Genomic DNA, 20006 nt, shown 5'->3' on the forward strand with positions numbered 1-20006 from the left:
GCAGAAAGATGAATTTTTGCTGAGGGGACTAATAGTTGCCTAGTCCAGAGCTAAAAGAAAGTACACGTTTTTGTCTTCTATGACATAAAATGGTCATATTATTTCATTCACTATTGTGCCTAGAAAACTTGCTTGAGAGGTGGTGTATTCATCTGTATTCACACTGCTAAAAAGAACTACCTAAGAGTGGGTAATTTATAAAGGGAAGAGGTTTAATTGAGTCACAGTTTCACAGGCTTGCCAGGAAGCATGGCTGGGAGGCCTCAGGAAACTTACAATCATGACAGAAGGCAAAGACGAAGGGGAAGCAGGCACCTTCTTCACATGGTGGCAGGAGAGGGAGAGTGAGGGGATAGGTACCACACACTTTTAAATAACCAGATCTCATGAGAACTCACCATCACGAGAACAACAAGGGGGAATCGCCCCCATGATCCAATCACCTCCCACCAGACCCCTCCCCCAACATTGAGAATTACAATTTGACATGAGATTTGGGGGACACAGAGCCAAACCATATCAGGCAGTGAGGAACCTGAAGAGTACCCAGGTAGTCTGGGCTCGGGGGATCCCCAGACAGAGGGATGGGGGTGGTCAGGGAGGCAGCTGAGAACCCAACAGGGCCCTGCCACTTGCGGTGTAAACACATTGATCCACCCGGGGAGGTCCCCAGGCAGGGACCCACTTTGCAGGGGAACTCCAGTCACTCTCCTGTGTCTGCAGGGCCTCTTTGGTCAAGGTCCAGTTGTTCACTGAACGGTCATAGCAGTGGCCTCCTGACTGTTCAGATGTTGAGCAGGGGAATGGAGCCAGCCTAGGGCATGCTCACGGTCATCTGTCCCACTGGGGTGAGTTGCCTGCTCCCCTCCACCATCACTATGAGTGTGTGCATGTGTGTGTGCAAATCATCCAGCGCGAATGTACTAAGGAGGGACAGGTGCCCTCCAGGCTCCTTCCTGCTGCAAGTAGGCAGCGCTGTTACTGGCTTTCAGCTGCTGCCTACACAGCCCCAACAGCCAACCAGAGCCATGTCAGCCAGGCAGGCAGCATGATGCCATTGCTGAAGCTGTGCTTTTGGTGGCTGCTGGCTGGCCTGCCACCCTCTGGCTTCTGTCTCTAGCTGAAACCCTGTCTGGCAGTAACTTGAGCAGAAAGGGGAGGATCCTTCCAGGAACCTGGTGGGAGCCTTTGCATCAGGCCAGAGGACAAGAGGGAAAGAGTGAAACAGGAATCCAGCCCTTTCCATCAGCAAGGTATAAACAATGTCACTACACTAAGGGCATAACAAAGCCAGCCAGAGGCAAGAACATTAATCTTCCCATGATGGGGACAAGGAGCAACTTCCACTGGGCTTTTAAAACACACCGTAGTTCACGAAGCCCAAATTCTACTTTAGAGAACCCTGAGTTAGGGGCCAGAGGTCAAATTCAACATCCTCTCCCCAAGTTCCCCATTGGTAAATAAGAAGGTTGGGTCATTTTAGGAACTGGGGTCTCTCGCCAGAGAAAAGAAATAGATTGAGAATATTCAGATGCTCCTCAACATATGATGGGGCTACATCTTGATAAATACATTGTAAGTTAAAAATATTGTAACTAAGTTAGGTGTGGTGGCTCACATCTGTAATCCCAACACTTTGGGAAGCTGAGGTGGGAGGATTGCTTGAGTCCAGGAGTTCTAGCCTGGGCAACATACGGAGACCCCGCCTCTACAAAAAATAAACAAAATTGGCTGGGCATGGTGGCACACACCTGTGGTCCCAGCTGCTATGGAGGCTGAGGTAGGATTGCTTGAGCCCAGGAGTTCAAGGCTGCAGTGAGCCATGGTTGCACCACTGTACTTCAGTCTGGATGACAGAGCAAGACCCTGTCAACCAAGAAAAAGGAAAAAGAAAAAGAAAGAAAGAAAAAGAGGAAAGAAAGGAAAGAAAAGAAAAGAAAGAAAGGGGAAAAGAAAACATCAAGAAAGAAAAGTAAAAAATGCATGTTAAATACACCCAACCTACCAAACATCTTAGCTTAGCCTGGCCTACCTTAAACGTGCCCAGAACACTTAAATTAGCCTATGTTTCAGCAAAGTCATCTAACACAAAGCCTGTTTTATAAGAAAGTGTTGAATGTCTCATGTAATTTATTAAATACTAGTTTGAAAGTGAAAAACAGAAATGGTTTTCGTATGGGTACTGAAAGTACGGTTTCTACTGAATGTATGTGGCTTTCACACCATCATAAAGTCGAAAAAATCACAATTTGAACCATCATTAATAGGGGACCGTCTGTCTTGGGATTCCAGAAATTTGCCCACTGGTGGATTGGCTCTGCTCTGGATGTTGGACATGGGTAAGTTCCAGAATTCGGTAACCAGAAGAAACATTTCTAGGCAACAGGTACTAACCACAGGCCACTGTGCAGCCTTCCTCTACCAGTTCACCTCTCTCCTCTCACAGGGCCAAGGGAAACTAGTGTCCAGGTCTGTCCCCGCTGGTTCTCAGCTATCTGATGGTCTCTGGGGCCACAAAGGGGAAGTCCCAAAAAGCAGCATCAGTCAGGAGAACTTGGCTCAAGTATGCCCTGTGGAGTGTTGTTACTCTTTCTGTTAGCTTGAGGAGACAATAGGCTGTCTCATGGCTGTCATTAAACTCAGCAAAAGCAAGATGACTAAATCAATAGCCTCCCAATTGATGAATGCTTTAAGAAGGGGCCATCCCAATGCCAGTATCTTTGAGTCCAAAATGACATTTATTTAATCTGGCTTCCCTCTTGCTTCTGTGGAATATTGAGTGCTGCTGCTGAGCTAACCCAGAGCAAACTGAGGCATGCGGAAGCTTGTTCCCTGAGCTCCTGCAGGCAGCAGCTCACCCACCTTGATACACCAACTCCCCTTCCCCGACCACCCCCTTCCCACACTGTTCTCCTGTATCCCCGGCTTTTGGCCTGGAGGATGCTCTTCCTTGAAGACCTGACTTTAATTTTTTAGGGACTCATGTCCAACCAATTTCTTGCCAAGCTCCTATCCTGGTCTAGGAACAAGCTGGATGCCTCTAGACACATGCTTTCATTTAATCCCCACAGCAGCTCTGTAAAACAGGCATTATTCGCATTTTGCGGATGACAAAACCAAGACAAGTTCAATGACTGCCCAAGGTTCACATGGACACCAAATGCACAGTGAGAATTTAACCCAGGGTCTCCAACTCCCAAACCAGTGCCCTTTCCATCCGCGCCACAGTACATGTCTAATGGTGAAAGTTCAAGTGTGGTGATGGCTGATAAGATAGTTTTGGTCTGGAGGAACCTTGATAATGTTTTGCAGGCTATGAAGCTCAATACACACAAAAGAAGAGGTTTAATTACACCATGCTGGTCTCTGCCCTCTCCTGCACAGGAGCACCGAGCCCAGAAAATCCGTTCATCCGTCCATTTGTATGAACAATAAGTCATCTTCCCATTTATGCTGGATGAATGGCAAAAATGCTCCCTCTCCCACCAATAAATCTAGTTAACCACAAAGGCTGTGCATCTCTCAGATCTGCTGGCTTTGTCTCCACCCCACTGCCCTTCCCTGCAGCTCTATCATCTCTCACCTAAATCACTGCAGTGCCTATGCCTGATCTCCCTGCAGCCTCCCCTGTCCCTCTGACCACTCTTCACACTGTAGCTTCAGCCAACTTTCTAAAGGCCAGATCTGAGCCCATCACATTTGGGCTGAAAGCCTTTCCATGGCTCGCATTGCTCTCAGCCTAAACGTCAAGCTCCTTGACCAGGTTTTCAAGGTTGTGATCTGGCAGTGTCTCCAGACTGTCCACCTTCACCCTCTGTGCTTCAACTCTGTGGACCACATCCATCAACAGGACACATCTCCTTCCACTCCTTGCCAGGTTAACTAACACATCCTATCTTCAGCTCTTAGTATCAACATCACCTCCTCTGGAGGGCCTCCTTCTCCTCAGGTTGGGTCACTGCCTCTCCCACATGGCCAGCCAGTATCCTGTGAATATAACCATCAGCACTGACCTGCAATCACGTTCACTCTTCTGGGTCCCCACTGGACGGTTGGCCCTGCAAGCACAGGGACTGTGTCTGCATCTTCCTTGACTGTTGTCTAGGTGCTTGGCATGAGTTACTTGAGTATTCAGTAAGTCTGAGCCAATAGACATTTGTGTGTGCAGGCACCAGTGTTAGCCACATGAAGGGCTGGCAGGGTTCTGCTGCAGCTCGTAAGCTGCCCTTTCTCAACTGTGCTTTGCTGAGCACCAATGGGGAGGCAGTTCCCCCACCACATCGCACAACAGTGAGAGGGCTCCCAGAGTCATCCCAGCCACTCCCATGGACCCATCCCAGACGTCCCCAGGGAAGGAAGATGACCCTCATATACAGCCAGGGCAGCCTGCCTTGTGTGACTTCCGCGGCTCTGCTTGTGTGACTGGGGCCCAGTGCTAAGAGAGAGGCCAGTCCGTTCCACTGCCCTGTGAGCCACAAGCACACAAGTGGGTCCACAGACCTGGGGGCAGGAGGCAGAGCAAGAACAAGCAGAGACAAGGTGGCTTCCACCAAAATTCCCATGACTTGGTTGGTCCTCCACAGATGATGGGGGTTACCTGCTCCTCTGCCATGACCAGTCCACATCCTGTAGCCACTGAGTCTCTCTCAGTAAATCCCCTGGGGAGGCTCTCAGGGACCCTGCTCCAGCTGGGCCTGTGTCAGAGGGTCCCCTCAGACACAGAGTGGTCTCTGTAGGCTTTGGGACACAGTGGTTACAGGATGGGGCCCTGGAGGCTGATGCCTTGGGACAATTCCATGTGGACCTGGCCACCCCCTTGAGGAGAGAAGGGGGTGGAGCTCCATGTGCAGAGGGGTTTCAAGATGCCCACCTCCAACTGCTGTCAGACCCATGTGCACACTTGTTCTTTATGCCTGCCTCCTCTCCGGGGACATGTGGTTCAGCAATGACCCAGGGCAAGGGGAATTCTCAGCTGCTGTCATCTACCATGTGTCACTGTGACTGTGACAGCCAAGGAAACCTCATACACCAGGACCCAACCAAGGCCACTGCGAGACTTCTACTGCAGTAGGACAGTGGGATGCCTCTCAGGTCCCGCCTCTTCAGAGTGCCCATTTGGAGCAGGAACCCATCCTGGACTACTGCCTCACTGCAGCAGAGGGGCACACCGGACTCTGAGGGTCTGCAGGACAAAGAATGGACCCCACGCAACTGGCACCCAGCTCCCATCCTGTGCCATGTCCCTGCTAGTTAGCATCTCCACCTATATAGGGGCTGGAGAGGAAGGGACAGTCACTTCCATCCACCTGAACTGCTCTTTGGCCACCAAAACCTGGAGGGATGGCCATCTAGTTTCAAGTCAAACCAGAACATCTACAAGAGGTTCTACGGCAGGGCAGCAACCTCTCCAGAGAGCCCAAGATGCAGGCCCATGTTAGAAGGAGAGAGGGTGACACCACTCCAGCTGGGGGCTGCAGGGAAGAAACTTGCACCCTGACACCCACTGCCAGCCGCCCGGAGGCACCTCTCACCCCCTGCCTGCTCACCCCCTCTGTGAGATGACTGCAAAGAAAGGCTGAGTCCACATCAGACATCCCCCTGTAATCATCTACAAACTCACAGGGACTTTCTGAGACAAGTCTGTAAATTGGTTGCATCAGACCTGATTGAACTAACTCTGATGTTGGCAAGGGAAGCAGAGAGTGAGGGAATTCACTCAGGGGAATTCTGCCCCAGTGAGATCATAGTCAGGAGACACTGAGGAGGGACACTGAGCCACCTTCACTGGCTTCACAGGATGTGGCCCTCTGGGAGGTGTGGGGACCACTCCGCAGGACCGGCAGGGGGCTTGGAGGAACATCTACTGTATGCATGGAGACTTCCACTGAATGTAGACTCGGCCAAATGATGAAACGGCCAAGCACCGGATGAGCCAAGAAGGCAGTTTGAGGACCTGTGAACGAGGATCTGCAAACAGACAGATGAGGTAGGGGGTGGCCGGGGGAGCAGACACTGCAGCAAAGGCTCCAGGGCCAGAGGATGCCCCTAAAGCACTCCAGAGACAAGATTTTCAGGGAGGACACACGTCTCCCAATGCACTGGACTGTTGCTGTTGATATTAACAAAAGCTAAAAATGGCATAAACAAACCTACCCCCCACACCCACATCAGAAACACATGATGCTCCAGGTCCCACTGGGTGACTTGAGCACTTGTTTGGTAAGCATCTGTCTACAAGAGCATGTTTGCTCTGGAATCTGCACTTTGGGGTTCCCGGGGAGGACTCCTGACCAGGAAGACCAGCCAGAGGACTAGGGAAGGGTAGTTTTGCCCAAATGTGTGCCTCTCTCGTATGGCATCAGCACCATGGCTCCTGTCTCAGAGAAGCTGTCTTTACCCCATCCAGCACCCTAAGACCAGCCTACTCTCCACTCCCACCTGCCAAAAATATGAATCCTGAACACATCAAAAGTTATATCCTCCTGGTCCCAATTTATGTATTACTTAAAGATGAACAGAGGAGTGACAAGAAGCTGGGTGGCCATGACTCAGCGCTGAGAGCAGACAGGCAGGTGGAGGATGGAGAAGAGACCTTGTCTGGCTGGGAAACCAGGGTAAGGAGCCAAACTGTAGGAAGAAGGGCAGCCACCCACCAAGGCCCCACCCAGTGACATGCACTGGATCCTGGCTAGTGGATAACCTTTGCACCCTGAGTCCCATAGATTCTTGACTTTTTCTTAACTGCAAAACATTACACTAGACCAGCCTCAGTTCTGAGGGGTGCATCCTGCCATTGAATACCTAACCCTGTCTGTTCATCTCACACATCCGGGTGTGTGCATGCCATGACTCCAGCTCTTTCTTTCTGGGGCTACGGTACCCTAAGGCCAGTCTGATCTCTCTTGGGCTTTCTGTATTTCTTCTCTTTGAGATCACAGAGGATGTGATTGTCACCCACCCACTGCTGATATCAATGAGCCCTGGGAAGGAGATAGGGGTCCTAGGACCAAACTGGACATCTGTCCCTCCCTCCCAGCAAGGCAACCTGTGGCTAGGTGAAGCTGGCAGGATCAGGGGCACCACTCCCACTTGCCCTCCTGATGGGTCCTCTGTCGCTGTCTGAGTAGTAAAACTTAAGGACAGTTTCCCCACCCAGAAGCAAGGGGAGAAAGTGAGTAGCATCCACACTAGAGAGAAATTTGAAAGGTGTGCAGAGCCTGTCTCGAGAAGGCCCACATGTGGTGGAAGGGGCGGCCTCCCTTGCCAGTGGAGGGCAGGAGGAAGGAAGAAGGAAAAACCCAACAGCTGCTCCTCAGTGAAAAGCATAGGGACCCTGCCAGCTCTGCTGCGTTTCTGGCAAAGTGCTTCACCAGCCCCCAGGGGACCCCCACTGCTATGGCATCTGAGCTGTGTTAGCAAACACCATCACCCTGTGATTAGTTGCCTCCAGCCTCCTTCCCACTCCTCTCTCCACCTGCCTCTCCCAGGCTCCTGTCTGCAGATGCCAGGCCTGGCAGGACCCCTGGGTCCTCTCCATGCATTCTGAGCAAAGGCTGGTGAGCCTCATCAGAGAGCCTTGTGGGGGTCGCACAGTGATTTGGCCTGACTGAGACTGAACTGGGGTCCTGTATTCCCACCCATCCCCCACACTTATGGAAAAAATAAATTAAGCCATTAAAGAAATCAACACAGTAAAAAGTTATCGATCAGAAAGCTAACCCGTAACTTACCTCAGAGGTAGTATTCCTGAACAATTAATCACAATAAAGTAAAGGTAACAAATTATACTGTAAGGTATAAAAAGCCTGGTGAGGTGCTCCAGGGATCTTGCCCAGTGGCAGGCAGACGCTGCCCCGCCAACTCCCCCATGGCGGCCACAGATGGCAGCAGCCTCCGTGGGGGTAGTCTCTCCGCAGGTGGAAGCACTGTGCTCCCTGCCCCATGGGGGGACAAAGTGTCAGTGTAAGGAAAAGCAGGGGACAGACACCCATCAGTGGGGGTGGTTCCTCCAGAGCACACCCCCCGCCCACCTCATCATCTCTGGCAAATATGCAGACACAGATGCAGGCATCCAGGTGCCCCATGCCCCAGGTCTCCATGTGCTGACACCTCCTCCCCGCCCCTCCACCACTGAGAAGGCTGAGGCGGAGGCAGGGGTGGGTGGGCGCAGGGGTCATATCTGGAGAGTGTAGGCCAGCAACACAAAACTCAAATCCTCTCCCTCCACAGAGCATCCAGTAGAGAAGTGGGGAGTGGGGACACTCCGGCCAGCCCACACACACATCCTACTTCTTACCAGTCCAGTGGATGTGCTGGGCAGTGGTTATGGAGAAGGCTGTGCCCAGGATCTGAAAGACACACGGAAGGGCCTTCGGCAGGAGCTTCAGCACTCTGGGTCTGACCTCCGCCCCACGAGTCGGGGTGTCACAGGGCTCCTAGTGCATGTGGGGATAGCCACTGGTGTGGTGGGAAAACGTCCCTGGAATGAAGAAGATGGTGAGCAGAGGTCACCCTGGGTGTGGCAGGAAGGGAGAGGGAGGAACAGGGCAGGAGGACGCCCAGTACAGGAAGGAGGCAAGGCCTGTGGTAGCACAGCCAAAGCTCAGAGCCAGAGAGCTTAGCTGGTGGCATTTGGGAAAATTCCCTTTCAAAACCACAGAGTTGTCTCAGTGGACATGGCCAAAGCTATCATCTCGTCCACAGCAGGAGAATCTAGGGCGAGGCAGGGTGACTCAGAGGATCAGGCCCCAGCCAGTGTCAGCACCAACCAGCCAGAAGTTGCCAACCATCCCAGTGTGGTCCAGGCCTGATCAGTGCCCTTCTACAAGCAGGGGCAGGCCTAGGGGCCAGCCTGAGTATCAAGCCTCCCCTGCCGCCTTCACCAGCTGAGGGCATTTCAAACTAACTTTAATTCAGGGCTCCAAATAAACCCACGTTGAAATTTGAGAAGATGAATTCTCACCCTTGCATTTGCCAGTGACCTCCTCAAGGGCCAGGATTTGGGTCTGTTGTGCTTGTGGTTAAATCCCCAGACTGGGGCTTCACCCTTGGCAATTCCTTTGGGTCCTCCTCCTAGGGTGATCCTGTCTGGGCCCTGCCCTGACTCTGCAGGAGGGAGAAAGTGCAGACCCCTGGCATAGAGAGGAGTCCTGAGCCAATGGGCATCTCAGGTCTCCCTCATCACCACAGGCCCATTCAACACATGCACAGCAGGTAAACTAAGGCCAGTCAGGCTATGACTGTATAGTGAGCCCCCGCTTCAGACTCCTCATTTATTAATTCTTTTAATTAGCCCAATATCCCTATGGCATTTTTTTCTTCTTTTGTTTGAACCATATTGACTTGTAGTTTTAACATATGTTTCCGCCATATGTATATGTCATGCAGACATCCCATTTCTCTGGGGGTGGGGCCCACAATTTCCCCTCAAGCTACCCTCCCTCCTGAGCTTCTACCCTCACTTGCATGCTGCTTAGGACCCATGGACAACCACTGCCCATAGCCGTTCATAGCTGCCACCAGTCTCCCATTGGTATAGGGGTGGCCCCTCCCCAGGGGTGACCTCTTGTGCTGGGGCTGGACCCAAAGCAGCACATTGGGAACCCTCCTAGGCTTCTGTGTAGACTTGCTGCCCACCTTCTCTAAAAACAAGAGCATTTCCAACACCTGGGTTCATATCTTACCCATTTTTTTTTCCCACTGTAAGGTCTAGAACATGCCTGGAATACCAGATAAATATTTGCTTGAGGAATGAATAAATGAATGACGGGGACAGGTGGGGGTTCCTGAGCAGACCACAGCCCAGGAACAGGGCCACACCCAGACCCACAAACCCAGAGAAAGCCCTCTGTGCACCCTACCTTCCCCACTCCCAGAAACCCCAGGGCCCCCAAATTACTCCCCTTTCAGCCACCCTTGGCTCCTCACTGACCTGGGGTAGGTTGCCTGCCCTACCTGCCCCAGCTCCCATCACAGCCCATCACATCCCCTGGCTACTTTAATCCCCACTGCCTCATGCCTCTCTGCAGAGACACCCAGTCTGGTATCTCTGGTGGCCCCCACCCCGACCCCTCGGCCCCTCTGCCACCCTCATCCCCTCTTTGCTTCCAGGAGATTTTCAAATGCTAGGGCTCAGCACTCCCCGATGCTTTCTGTGAGCTAGGGCCAGGCTCAACATTTAATAACATTTAATAAATTAGTGGATGGGAAGACTTTTTTTTTTAAGGCTTTAATTTCACAGCCTGACATGCCTGCTGGTAATGAACCTGCCCGGCCCTGGGAGAAGAAAACCTGCCAAGAACTTCGTCTCAGGGAGCAGGGACAACATGTCAGTTTCAGGAGTGCCCCTGCTTTGTATTTCAGCACCCCTTGCCTCCAGGAACTCCGCAGCTCCGTCATTCTCACAGCCATAGAGGCAGGGGCCAGGGAGGAGGGAGAACTAACTGGAAGTGCTTCCACTTCCGCATGGAGAGACATGGAGGGACAGAGACATCTTGGTCAAAGTTACCCAGTAGGCAGAAGGGCCACAGCTCCCTAGAACCACAGAGGGGGAGGCGGCCACACAGAGTCCCCCAGGATCTGAGTGTTCACCCTCCAACGACTTATTCCATTTCTTTTTTTTTTTTTTTTTTTTTTTGCTTAACTTTAGTCAAGAATTCTTTCTTATTAACTCAATAATCTACTTCCCTGTGGCTAACACACATCAGTCCTAGTTTTGCTCAAGAAATCTACCAAGAACAAGTAAAACAGGCCTTTAAATATTTGAAGCTATGCATGGAACAATTCAGGTTCCTCTGCTGAAAGCTGCCTGTCCACAGTTTCCCCAGAGAAACATGTCCAAGGTCACGGAGCTCCTCGTAGGACAGTCATGCCTGCTCCCAGCACACAGAGCCTCTTCCCTGTCCTTCCTCCTTGGTGCTGTGCTGCTGTGGATGGTGCCTGCAGCCCCAGGCTAAATGCCCCAGGCTAAGGAGACCAGGCTGAAGCAGGGCAGCCATGAGTCAGGAGCTGGTAGTGGAGAGAGGTGAGGAGGTCCTGCCACTGCCCCAGCTGCTCCGGCCCCAGGCCGCCCATGAGGGGGCCACACTGCTGGCCTCCCGGAGCCCCATCCGCCCAGGACCAGCAGCAGCATCTGGCTAGACAGGCTCTCCTCCCTCCACTATCCTCCTGGGAGGCAGCCTGCTTTTCCAATTTGCAGGCATGTTTTCTTTTGGCAGGGAGCTGCTGCCATCTGTGCTCTGGACTGTGAAACAAGTTCTCATCAATAAATTAAGATAGTGACTGAGACGGGAAGTCACTCTGCAACACAGAAGGGGCCAATGCGAATCTAAAGCAAGACTGGGTTCCCACCCACTTCCCTGAGTTTCCTGTGCGCCATTCGACCCAGGCTTCTAAGAGAAGGAGAGACTCGGAAGGTCACCTGCCTCCTTCTGGCCCCATGACATCCTTGAGGTGGGTAAGCCAAGGGTCACAGTGACAGGTAAGCCAGGCTTTCAGCAATGCTCTGAGCCAAAATAATGACCCCAATCACTGTGTTAGACGACTTAAGTCACTCAGACACTGCCTGCCCAATGACTAACACTTTAAAACCTCCCCGCAAATCAAAATGCTTTCCCCCGGAGCCTCCTCGCTCTTCAGCATGAACCCTGGTTCTCGCAAATGTGCCTTCCACACCTCTGCCTCCAGACCCTGCTCACAGCACGTCTTCTCACCCAGAAAGCCTTCCTTGTCTTCTCTGCCCTGTTCTCAATCCAATCCAGGGCCTTCAAGGCCAGCTGAAGCTCCACCTCCTCCTCTAGACCTGCCGACCCCCTATTGCTCCACAGTGGCTGGACCCCTCATCAGCCTTAGAGCCTTCTCCCGCCCCGTGAGCACTGACCTTTTGCCGGGTGCCTGTTCTAGCTACAAATGGCTGCACGAAGACAGGAGCCTCTGTTCAGACTTCTCTGTGGAGTGTCCTAGCATCAAGCACGATGCTGGGCACAGAGGGAATCTCGTTCATAAACAGCCAGATATGGGCTGTGTGAGCCACGCAGGAGGGAAGCAGCAAGCAAGACATGTTTTCAGCCCAGCAACAGAAGTGCCTCCCCACCTTGGTGCGATGATACATGACCTCCTTCAGCCCGGCTTGTACCGGCCAGAGCAGATGGCAGGAGAGGGGCCATCTGTCCATTCACCGCCACACACAGAGAGGGGAGCCACTCTGCATATGCTTATGAGTTAACAGACAAGTAGGCCTTTAGATAAAGCAGTGTCATGAGGCCAAACAGCACAGCACCCTGACCACATGCTGCTAATGGGACGCGTCATCCTGGGCATCATTCACTCCTCTCAGCCTCGGTTTTTCCATCTATAAAACAAAAACTTGAAACTAATAATATCCAAAGCCCTTTCCAGCCCTAAGAGCCTATGACTGCTCTTCTATTTAGTCCTCCCTCTAGCTGTATGAGATATGTAAGACAACTGCTATTAGTTTATTTACAGATGAGTAGGCTGAGGCCTCTGAGGCTAAGTGACTTGCCCACAGAGCTAGGAGCTGGAACCAGGCACCTCTGCCTCCGTGAGAGTGGCCCCACTTCTCTCAGGGAAGAGCGCAGGAAAGAAATGATGTCCACCAAGTGCTATGTGAGCTGGGCCTGAGAAGTGCCGTTACTTGCCCCTCATCCCCTTGTGAGATGACATCATGATCCAAATCCCCTGGTGCAGGAAACCAAGGCTCAGAGATGTGACTTGCTCAGGACCCAGGGTCAAGGTCTGGTGCTAATTCCCCACCCTACCTTGGGAGCTGGTGGTCATAAACCAGAGAGAGAAATGTCCACATGAAACTGTGTGCTGCATGCTGGCCATCACTCATGGATCACTAATGAAAACCAACTTGGAATCACTATTTTAAGGACAGGATGGCGAGGAGGCATGCTTGTAAACAGTCTTGGTTTAAATACACACAAACAGAGAGGGAGAAGATGGCAAAGTTTCAGGCCACATGACGTTAAATCACAACTGCTAATTATACCCCAACCTGGCTATAAATCAGAATCAATTACTTCTGAGTTCAGGCACTTCCCATATGTAGACTGAACAGAGTCATGTGAGGCCTTTGGTCAAGTGTAGGCTGGGGTAGGCTCAGGGTGGGCAGCTTTAAAGCAGATCTCTGGCTGGGCACGGTGGCTCACACCTATAATCTCAGCACTTTAGGAGGCTGAGGCAGGAGGATCACTTGAGTTCAGGTGTTTGAAACCAGGCTGGGCAACATAGTGAGACCCCAACTCTAAGAAGAAAATTTTTAAAAAATTTGCTGGGTGTGGTGACACGTGCCTATAGTCCCAGCTACATGAGAGGCTGAGGTGAAAGGCATTTAAGCCTGGGAGGTCGAGGTTGCAATGAGCCATGACTGTGCCAATGCACTCCAGCCTGGGTGGCAGAGTGAGACCCTGTCTCAAAAAAATAAATAAAATCAAAGTAGATCCCAACAGGCCCTCCCTCCACTCCTCCAACTCTTCATGATAAAGATAAGCACTCCCACCACCAAGACCTGGCGGCAGAAAACAAGGTCGTGTTAGAAAGATGAACAGAGGGGTCAGGAGGGCACCTATGTCAAGGTGTGAGCTGGCAAGAGAAGCTAAGAACAAAGTTCAATGAACACAACAGAAACAGATTGAGAACAGCAAAAAGAAACTGTGCATTTTCGTATGAGAGCTGAGCAAAAAATTTGTTCTTGCTCTTGTTTATTCAACAGAAACAACCAGGCCAGGTGTGGTGTGGCTCACCCCTGTAATGCCAGCACTTTGGGAGGATGAGGAGGGCAGATCACGTGAGGTCAGGAGTTTGAGACCAGCCTGGCCAACATGGTGAAACCCCGTCTCTACTGAAAATACAAAAATTAGCCAGGTGTGGTGATGCATGCCTGTCATCCCAGCCACTCAGGAGGCTGTCTTTTAAGCAACGCGGAATAGTCATAACTAAGGGGTTTTTCTGTAGTCCCTCTGAAAGACTTAACCTGGCCTCCAAAGTCAAGATCAGGGGTACTACTGGGGAGCTTCTCTGACCTCCTGAAGGAATTAGTATCCAACTCAAGAAATGCCAATCAGCCAATGAGGCCACATTTAACCGCTTCCACCCCTCCCAGCGCTAGCCAAGACACTCCCAAAATCAGCAATTACACTGGAGGCAACTCTCACTGCAGCCCGGCATTAACTACTTACAACCCACTCGCCTCCTGCGGGAACCCGACACCTCCCATCACAGCACATGCCAGGCACCAGGCCTATGGCCTTGGCCTCAGGGACTCTGTCACGCTGCCCACACCTGCACAGGACCCCTGTGCCACCAAAAAAAAAAAAAAAAAAAAGGAAACCCCATTGGCGATTCCATGAAATTAACACAGGCCCCTGTGCTGCCCTCCCTATACCAGCTTACAAAGGCCACATGCCTTTGGGGTGGCACAGGGACAATCTCAGGTATGCAGTGGCAAAGGCTTGAGAGGGAAGAAAGCGCTAGAGAAAAGTTTAACAGAGCTGAGTTGGGCTCCTTTTTCAGTTGCCCTGATCAGTTTCTCCCGTTACTTGATGTGGGCCGTGGGCAGGGCCAGTCAGCTGCTGGGGAGATTCAAACCCAGGTCGGCCCAGGGTCCCCGTCTCCTTAGACCACCTCTGCGAAGGGTCAGCACGCCATAGTCAGATGAGGTCCATGCACAGCTCACTCCAGGCTCACCTAACGCAGCCTCTTTATAAAAAGCCTAGAGCTGGCAGGACAGACAGAGCCAGGCTGGAGGGCCCAAGACTGACTGTTCCTGCACCATCAGCCCTCCAGCCCAGCCACATGCCTTGCTCCTCATTGTCTCTCCTGACTGTGCACCGCTATTTTGGCCTCTGGAGGACAAAGGGGAGCTGAAGACTGTAGCAGGGAATCCCCAGGATGGGGAGGCTGGCACCAGAACAGCTCTCTGGTGGTGGGACAGCTGCTGCCCTCCATCCAGCCTCTCCTCTGTCCCCTGGAAAGCAACAAATACATTTCACTCAACAGTCAACACACATGGTGCATGATGCATCCACCCCGTGTAGTGGTCATAAACCAGAGAGAGAAATGTCCACATGAAACTATGTGCTGCATGCTGGCCATCACTCATGGATCACTAATGAAAACTGACTTGGAATCACTATTTTAAGGACAGGATGGTGGGGAGGCATGCCTGTAAACAGAGCCCTTGGTGACTCAAAGTTCATCTGCAACTCATTTTTCTTATAATGTTAAATATATCCCTTCAAGATCATTGCAAAGAAAAATTAAGTTAACATAAGAAACAGTGTCTGGTGGCTAGTGAACATTCTATAGGTGTTGGATGCTGTTGTCATCATTGTCATCATTATCAAAATGGACAAGACAGAACCCCACAGTCACTCATTTCAGCTCTCTTTTTGGTGAAGAAATGTGTAGAGCATTTAGCCGGAAACCTGGCACTCAGGCACAAGGTTGGTGTAGAAGGCACCAGCAGGCCTGACGCAGGGGCAAGGCTAGGCACTCTTGTCCAGTTCTCTGCTGACGTATAGGCAGTTCTCCCTGACTGCTCCTCACCTTCAGAATAAGCAGACTCCCTCAGCTTTGAGGATGTGGGAAGAGCAGGGGTGAGGGTAAGGAAGAACACCTCTGAGCATTGAAAGGGCTGGGAAAGGAGGCTGCAGCCCTGGAGGCAGTCAGCACCTGCTCCCAAGAATGCAAGGCTGGGCCTAGCAGAGAAGCAGGCCCCTGCCCAGCCTGCACTTCAAAGGGAATGACATGACTCCCACTACTGCCCTTTCCAGAACCAGGCCTGGGCTCTAGGCTCTGCGCTGGGTGCTCCCAATGCTCTATTCCATTTAACCTCACACCAGTGGCTCACACAGGTGGTCGCTGCTGTCCAAGACCCATGCTCTTGCCAAACAGGAGGGTTCTGTTTCTGGTTGCACACCATGAGATGCTGGACGAGGGATGCGTCCCAAATCAGCAGCTGCCTCTGGCCATGGTGACAAGAAGATCCTGCACGAGTTGGTCAGGACCCAGTTGGTGGCAGGCTCTCCACATGTGTACAGCATGAGGGCTCTGTCCCCACCCCCAGAGCTCTGGGGGGGCAGGAATGGCTAGATAAGAGCATAGGGCTGGGGGAGCCCAGGGCCTGGGATTTCTCCCTGGCCCCAGGGTAAGCCCCTGCTCACACAGGCCTGTGCATACACCTGCCACAGATGAACGGCCATTCCTGCGCCATTCTCTGGCCTGGAATGAGCTTCCCTATCTCACTGCCTTCACCATGCCCTCCAAATGCCATTTCAGTCTCACCTACTCCACAAAGCCTGGCTACAGGCTTCACCTATCTCTGGCTGCACCAGCATCCAGGCGGGTGGAAATCATATTCCCCACAGGAACTGGGTGGGAACTAGAGGTGCCTGGCCTGAGAGGGATTTGGCAAGGAACGCAGAAGAATGCAGAGTTTTAAGTGTGAGAGGATGGCCAGGTTTAGTGTCTGGGCTTACTCCATGAGGCTCTGGGGGGCAGAACAGGGACCAAGTGCTAGAAACTACAAGGTAAAAACCTATCCCTCAACCTCACTCACCCAGGGACTCAGAGGGGGCTAACGTGATGGCTAAGCAGTGAGGTCCCTGCCATGAGAAGTCTGGGTGGAAACCGCCTGGCCCCCTGCCAGACCTCTGCTCTGGGAAGGGTTGTCCTGTGAGCTTCGGTCCCAGCCTTGTCTCACTGCTTGCTCCCACATTGCACTAGGAGCTCCCGGAGCAGGGTCCCCTTTCCAGGTTGGCCTCCCCTCCCAGCTCTGAGTTCAAGCGTGGCGCTGATGGGCTGCCCAGTCTCCAGGGGTGGACAGCTGGTACTGACTGTCAGAGGGAGGAAGGCTAAGAACCCAGCATTCTCTGTGTAAAGTAAAGGTGTCCTTTACGCTAAAGGTGCAATGAAAGAACTTCCTCCCCCACAAGCCTAGGAAACTCAACAAAAGATAAACACTGGTTACCCTGGATGACGGCGTTGTAAGTGGTTTTAATTCATGTAATTTTCATGCCTCGCTGTTCTTTCATGTACTCTCTGATGACTATATGCTAATTTTATAATCAAATAAACTTTTTTTTTTTAGATGGAGTCTCACTGTTGTTGCCCAGGCTGGAGTGCAATGGCATGATCTCGGCTCACCGCAACCTCCACCTCCTGGGTTAAAGTGATTCTCCTACCTCAGCCTCCCAAGTAGCTGGGATTACAGGTGCTCGCCACCATGCCAGGCTAATTTTTGTATTTTTAGTAGGATGGGGTTTCACCATGTTGGCCAGGCTGGTCTTGAACTCCTGATCTCAAGTGATCCACATGCCTTGGCCTCCCAAAGTGCTGGGGTTGTAGGCATGAGCCACCATGCCCCGTACAAATAAACTTTATTTTTAAAAACCAACTCCCTTCTCCCCTCTCAGACACATCCATCATCTGTCAAGATCAGCCACTCAGAGCCCTCGACCTTGCCCCCTCCTCCTTCAGAACCCATGGTACAGTCACACCAGGGAGGGTGTCACAGCGCAGGGGTTTCATCTCCAGGGCAGCTCATTGCTGGAAAGGCCACAGCACCCAGCTCCCTGTGCTGCCAGATTCCAGGCCCTGTAGACAGCATGTGTCACACAGCAGGTGCACACTGACTATCATCTCTCTTCCTTAGTCCTAGAGGTGGTCTCTGCTGTGGTTCTGCATGCCACCAATGCTCTCCGACCATCTCTAAAGACAGCTTTTGATCTCAAAAATGCCCCAGCCTCTAAGTAACCCGTGGCAGTATGAAGCCAACAATGAGGAATTTCTTCCAAGCTCCCCACTGGAGATGGTGTGGCAGGAGGGCATGCCTGCCACTGAGATAATTCCCAAAGCACAGTGGGAAAGGAAGAGGAGAACGATGAGGAAGAAAGGGAGCTGAGAAGGGAAGGGAGGCAGACAGGAGATGAGGCGGTACATGGAAGAGAGCCCAGTGCCACCCCCATAGGCCACCCTATCACCTCAGTCCCTCCCAGCATCCGAGGCCCTTCTTCAGGGCTGCTATGCCTATCACGGCCACTAACCTGGCTGCTCCCTGAGCCTAGCAGCCAACCATCACACAGAAGTCCAAGAGCCCAGCTCTGCACACCTCCATCACTCCTGCCACAGCAGCGGGAAAGGGTTCTGGTGTCACGGACATGGCACTTTGAGTCAACCTGGGATGGTCAATGTCTGTGGCCACTGAGAAGCTGACCTCAGCGTGGTCCGGCTGGGACTAGCATGGGAGCAGAGACGGGGCTTCTCGAGTCTATCTGTGCGGTTGGGAAGGTCTTCCTGTATGTGTGGCTATGGGCGGATCTAGAAAGGGGGGATAATGGCCCTGCCTTCAGGGCACCCCAACTCTACTGGGGAGATTCGCTCTGACACATGAAACACACCAGACACCCAAGAGGCATATGAAATGGTGAGACATGACAGGTGAATACTAAAAAGCCAGGAACTCCATTCTGGAGAAAAGGACTGATGGCATTGAATCAAGTCTGCAAAATCACAGAGGACAATAAAGAGAACGGACACAGACCTGTCTAAGATCCTGAAACAGGACCCCAGGCATCCCTTGAAGTTCAAAAGAATGATCTGAGGACAAATAAAGGGCAGTTGAGTTTTACACAATGGGCAAAGGCAAGGAGCTCCTTACCATGCAGGTGACACAGGATAAAACATGGCTGAGACCAGGAGAGCTCAGATAAACTCATGGGAGAACCACAATGTGCTGTGGAGGGGAGCAGACACACGGGGGCGCTCCTGACCTCCACAGACAGCCCATACCACCAGGGCCCGATGGGGCTGCCTGTCTAGCGTGGGTAGGCCTCATTCCTTCAGAGAAATGAAAGAAATTTTAATTTCTTTAAAATAAAATGCTTTAATTTTAAGAGACTTAAAATGAAAACCTTTAAGCCAGCCCTGCCCTTGTGTGTGCCGAGTTCCAGAACCAGGGGCTGCCAGCGAGCCGCAGAGGCAACGGCCTAGGCTGGAGGGGAGCAGGGCCAGGGGCGCGGGTGCTGGAGGGGAGCAGGGCCGGGGGCGCGGGTGCTGGAGGGGAGCAGGGCCGGGGGCGCGGGTGCTGGAGGGGAGCAGGGCCGGGGGCGCGGGTGCTGGAGGGGAGCAGGGCCGGGGGCGCGGGTGCTGGAGGGGAGCAGGGCCGGGGGCGCGGGTGCTGGAGGGGAGCAGGGCCGGGGGCGCGGGTGCTGGAGGGGAGCAGGGCCGGGGGCGCGGGTGCTGGAGGGGAGCAGGGCCGGGGGCGCGGGTGCAGGAGGGGAGCAGGGCCGGGGGCGCGGGTGCTGGAGCGGAGCAGGGCCGGGGGCGCGGGTGGTGTTTCCTATTCTTCCCAGGATCGCTGAGCACCTAGGTGAGCTGAGCTACCAGAATCCTTGGAAAGACCCAGTGCCCATCTTCTTAGGGTCAAGAAGTAAGGCACAGAGTGGGAGAGCGGCTCGGCAAAAGAGGCCCCTAAGCTCCCACGGCAGACTGCTGGATGCTGAGAGATGAGGCCAGGTCAACTGCCCTAGGAGGGGAAGGGTTGGGAGAGCCCTGGCAAGGAAGCCCCCGAGGCTCCTGACTCCGCAGGAATGAGCCCGGCTGGGGTGGTGCGAACCTAGTGAACCACACGCCCTCCTTTCTCTGCTACTCCAGCAGGAACTGGCCCCTGTGAACCCTCTTCCCGCATTACTCGGCTCTCACACTGTAACTAAAGAGACCAGCCACTACACAGTCCCGGTTACAGGGGCCACTGGGGCCTCGCCCTCTGGAAGGACCTGCTGCCACTGGCGCTCGCTATCTGTGAGCACAAGGTCTGGTGGGCAGGAGGTGACTGGAAGGCATGTTTTCCCAAGGCAGAGCTCACCAGGCCACTTCCCAGAGTTCCCAGCCCACACCACCAGCTGCCTCCCCTCCTCCCATCTGTGCACCTCGTGCCATAGAGGGAGGACTGGGAGCCAGCTGCAGGGCTGTGGCTGGCAGAG

This window comes from Rhinopithecus roxellana, chromosome 10 (assembly GCF_007565055.1).
Source record: "Rhinopithecus roxellana isolate Shanxi Qingling chromosome 10, ASM756505v1, whole genome shotgun sequence".
Lineage (NCBI taxonomy): Eukaryota > Metazoa > Chordata > Mammalia > Primates > Cercopithecidae > Rhinopithecus > Rhinopithecus roxellana.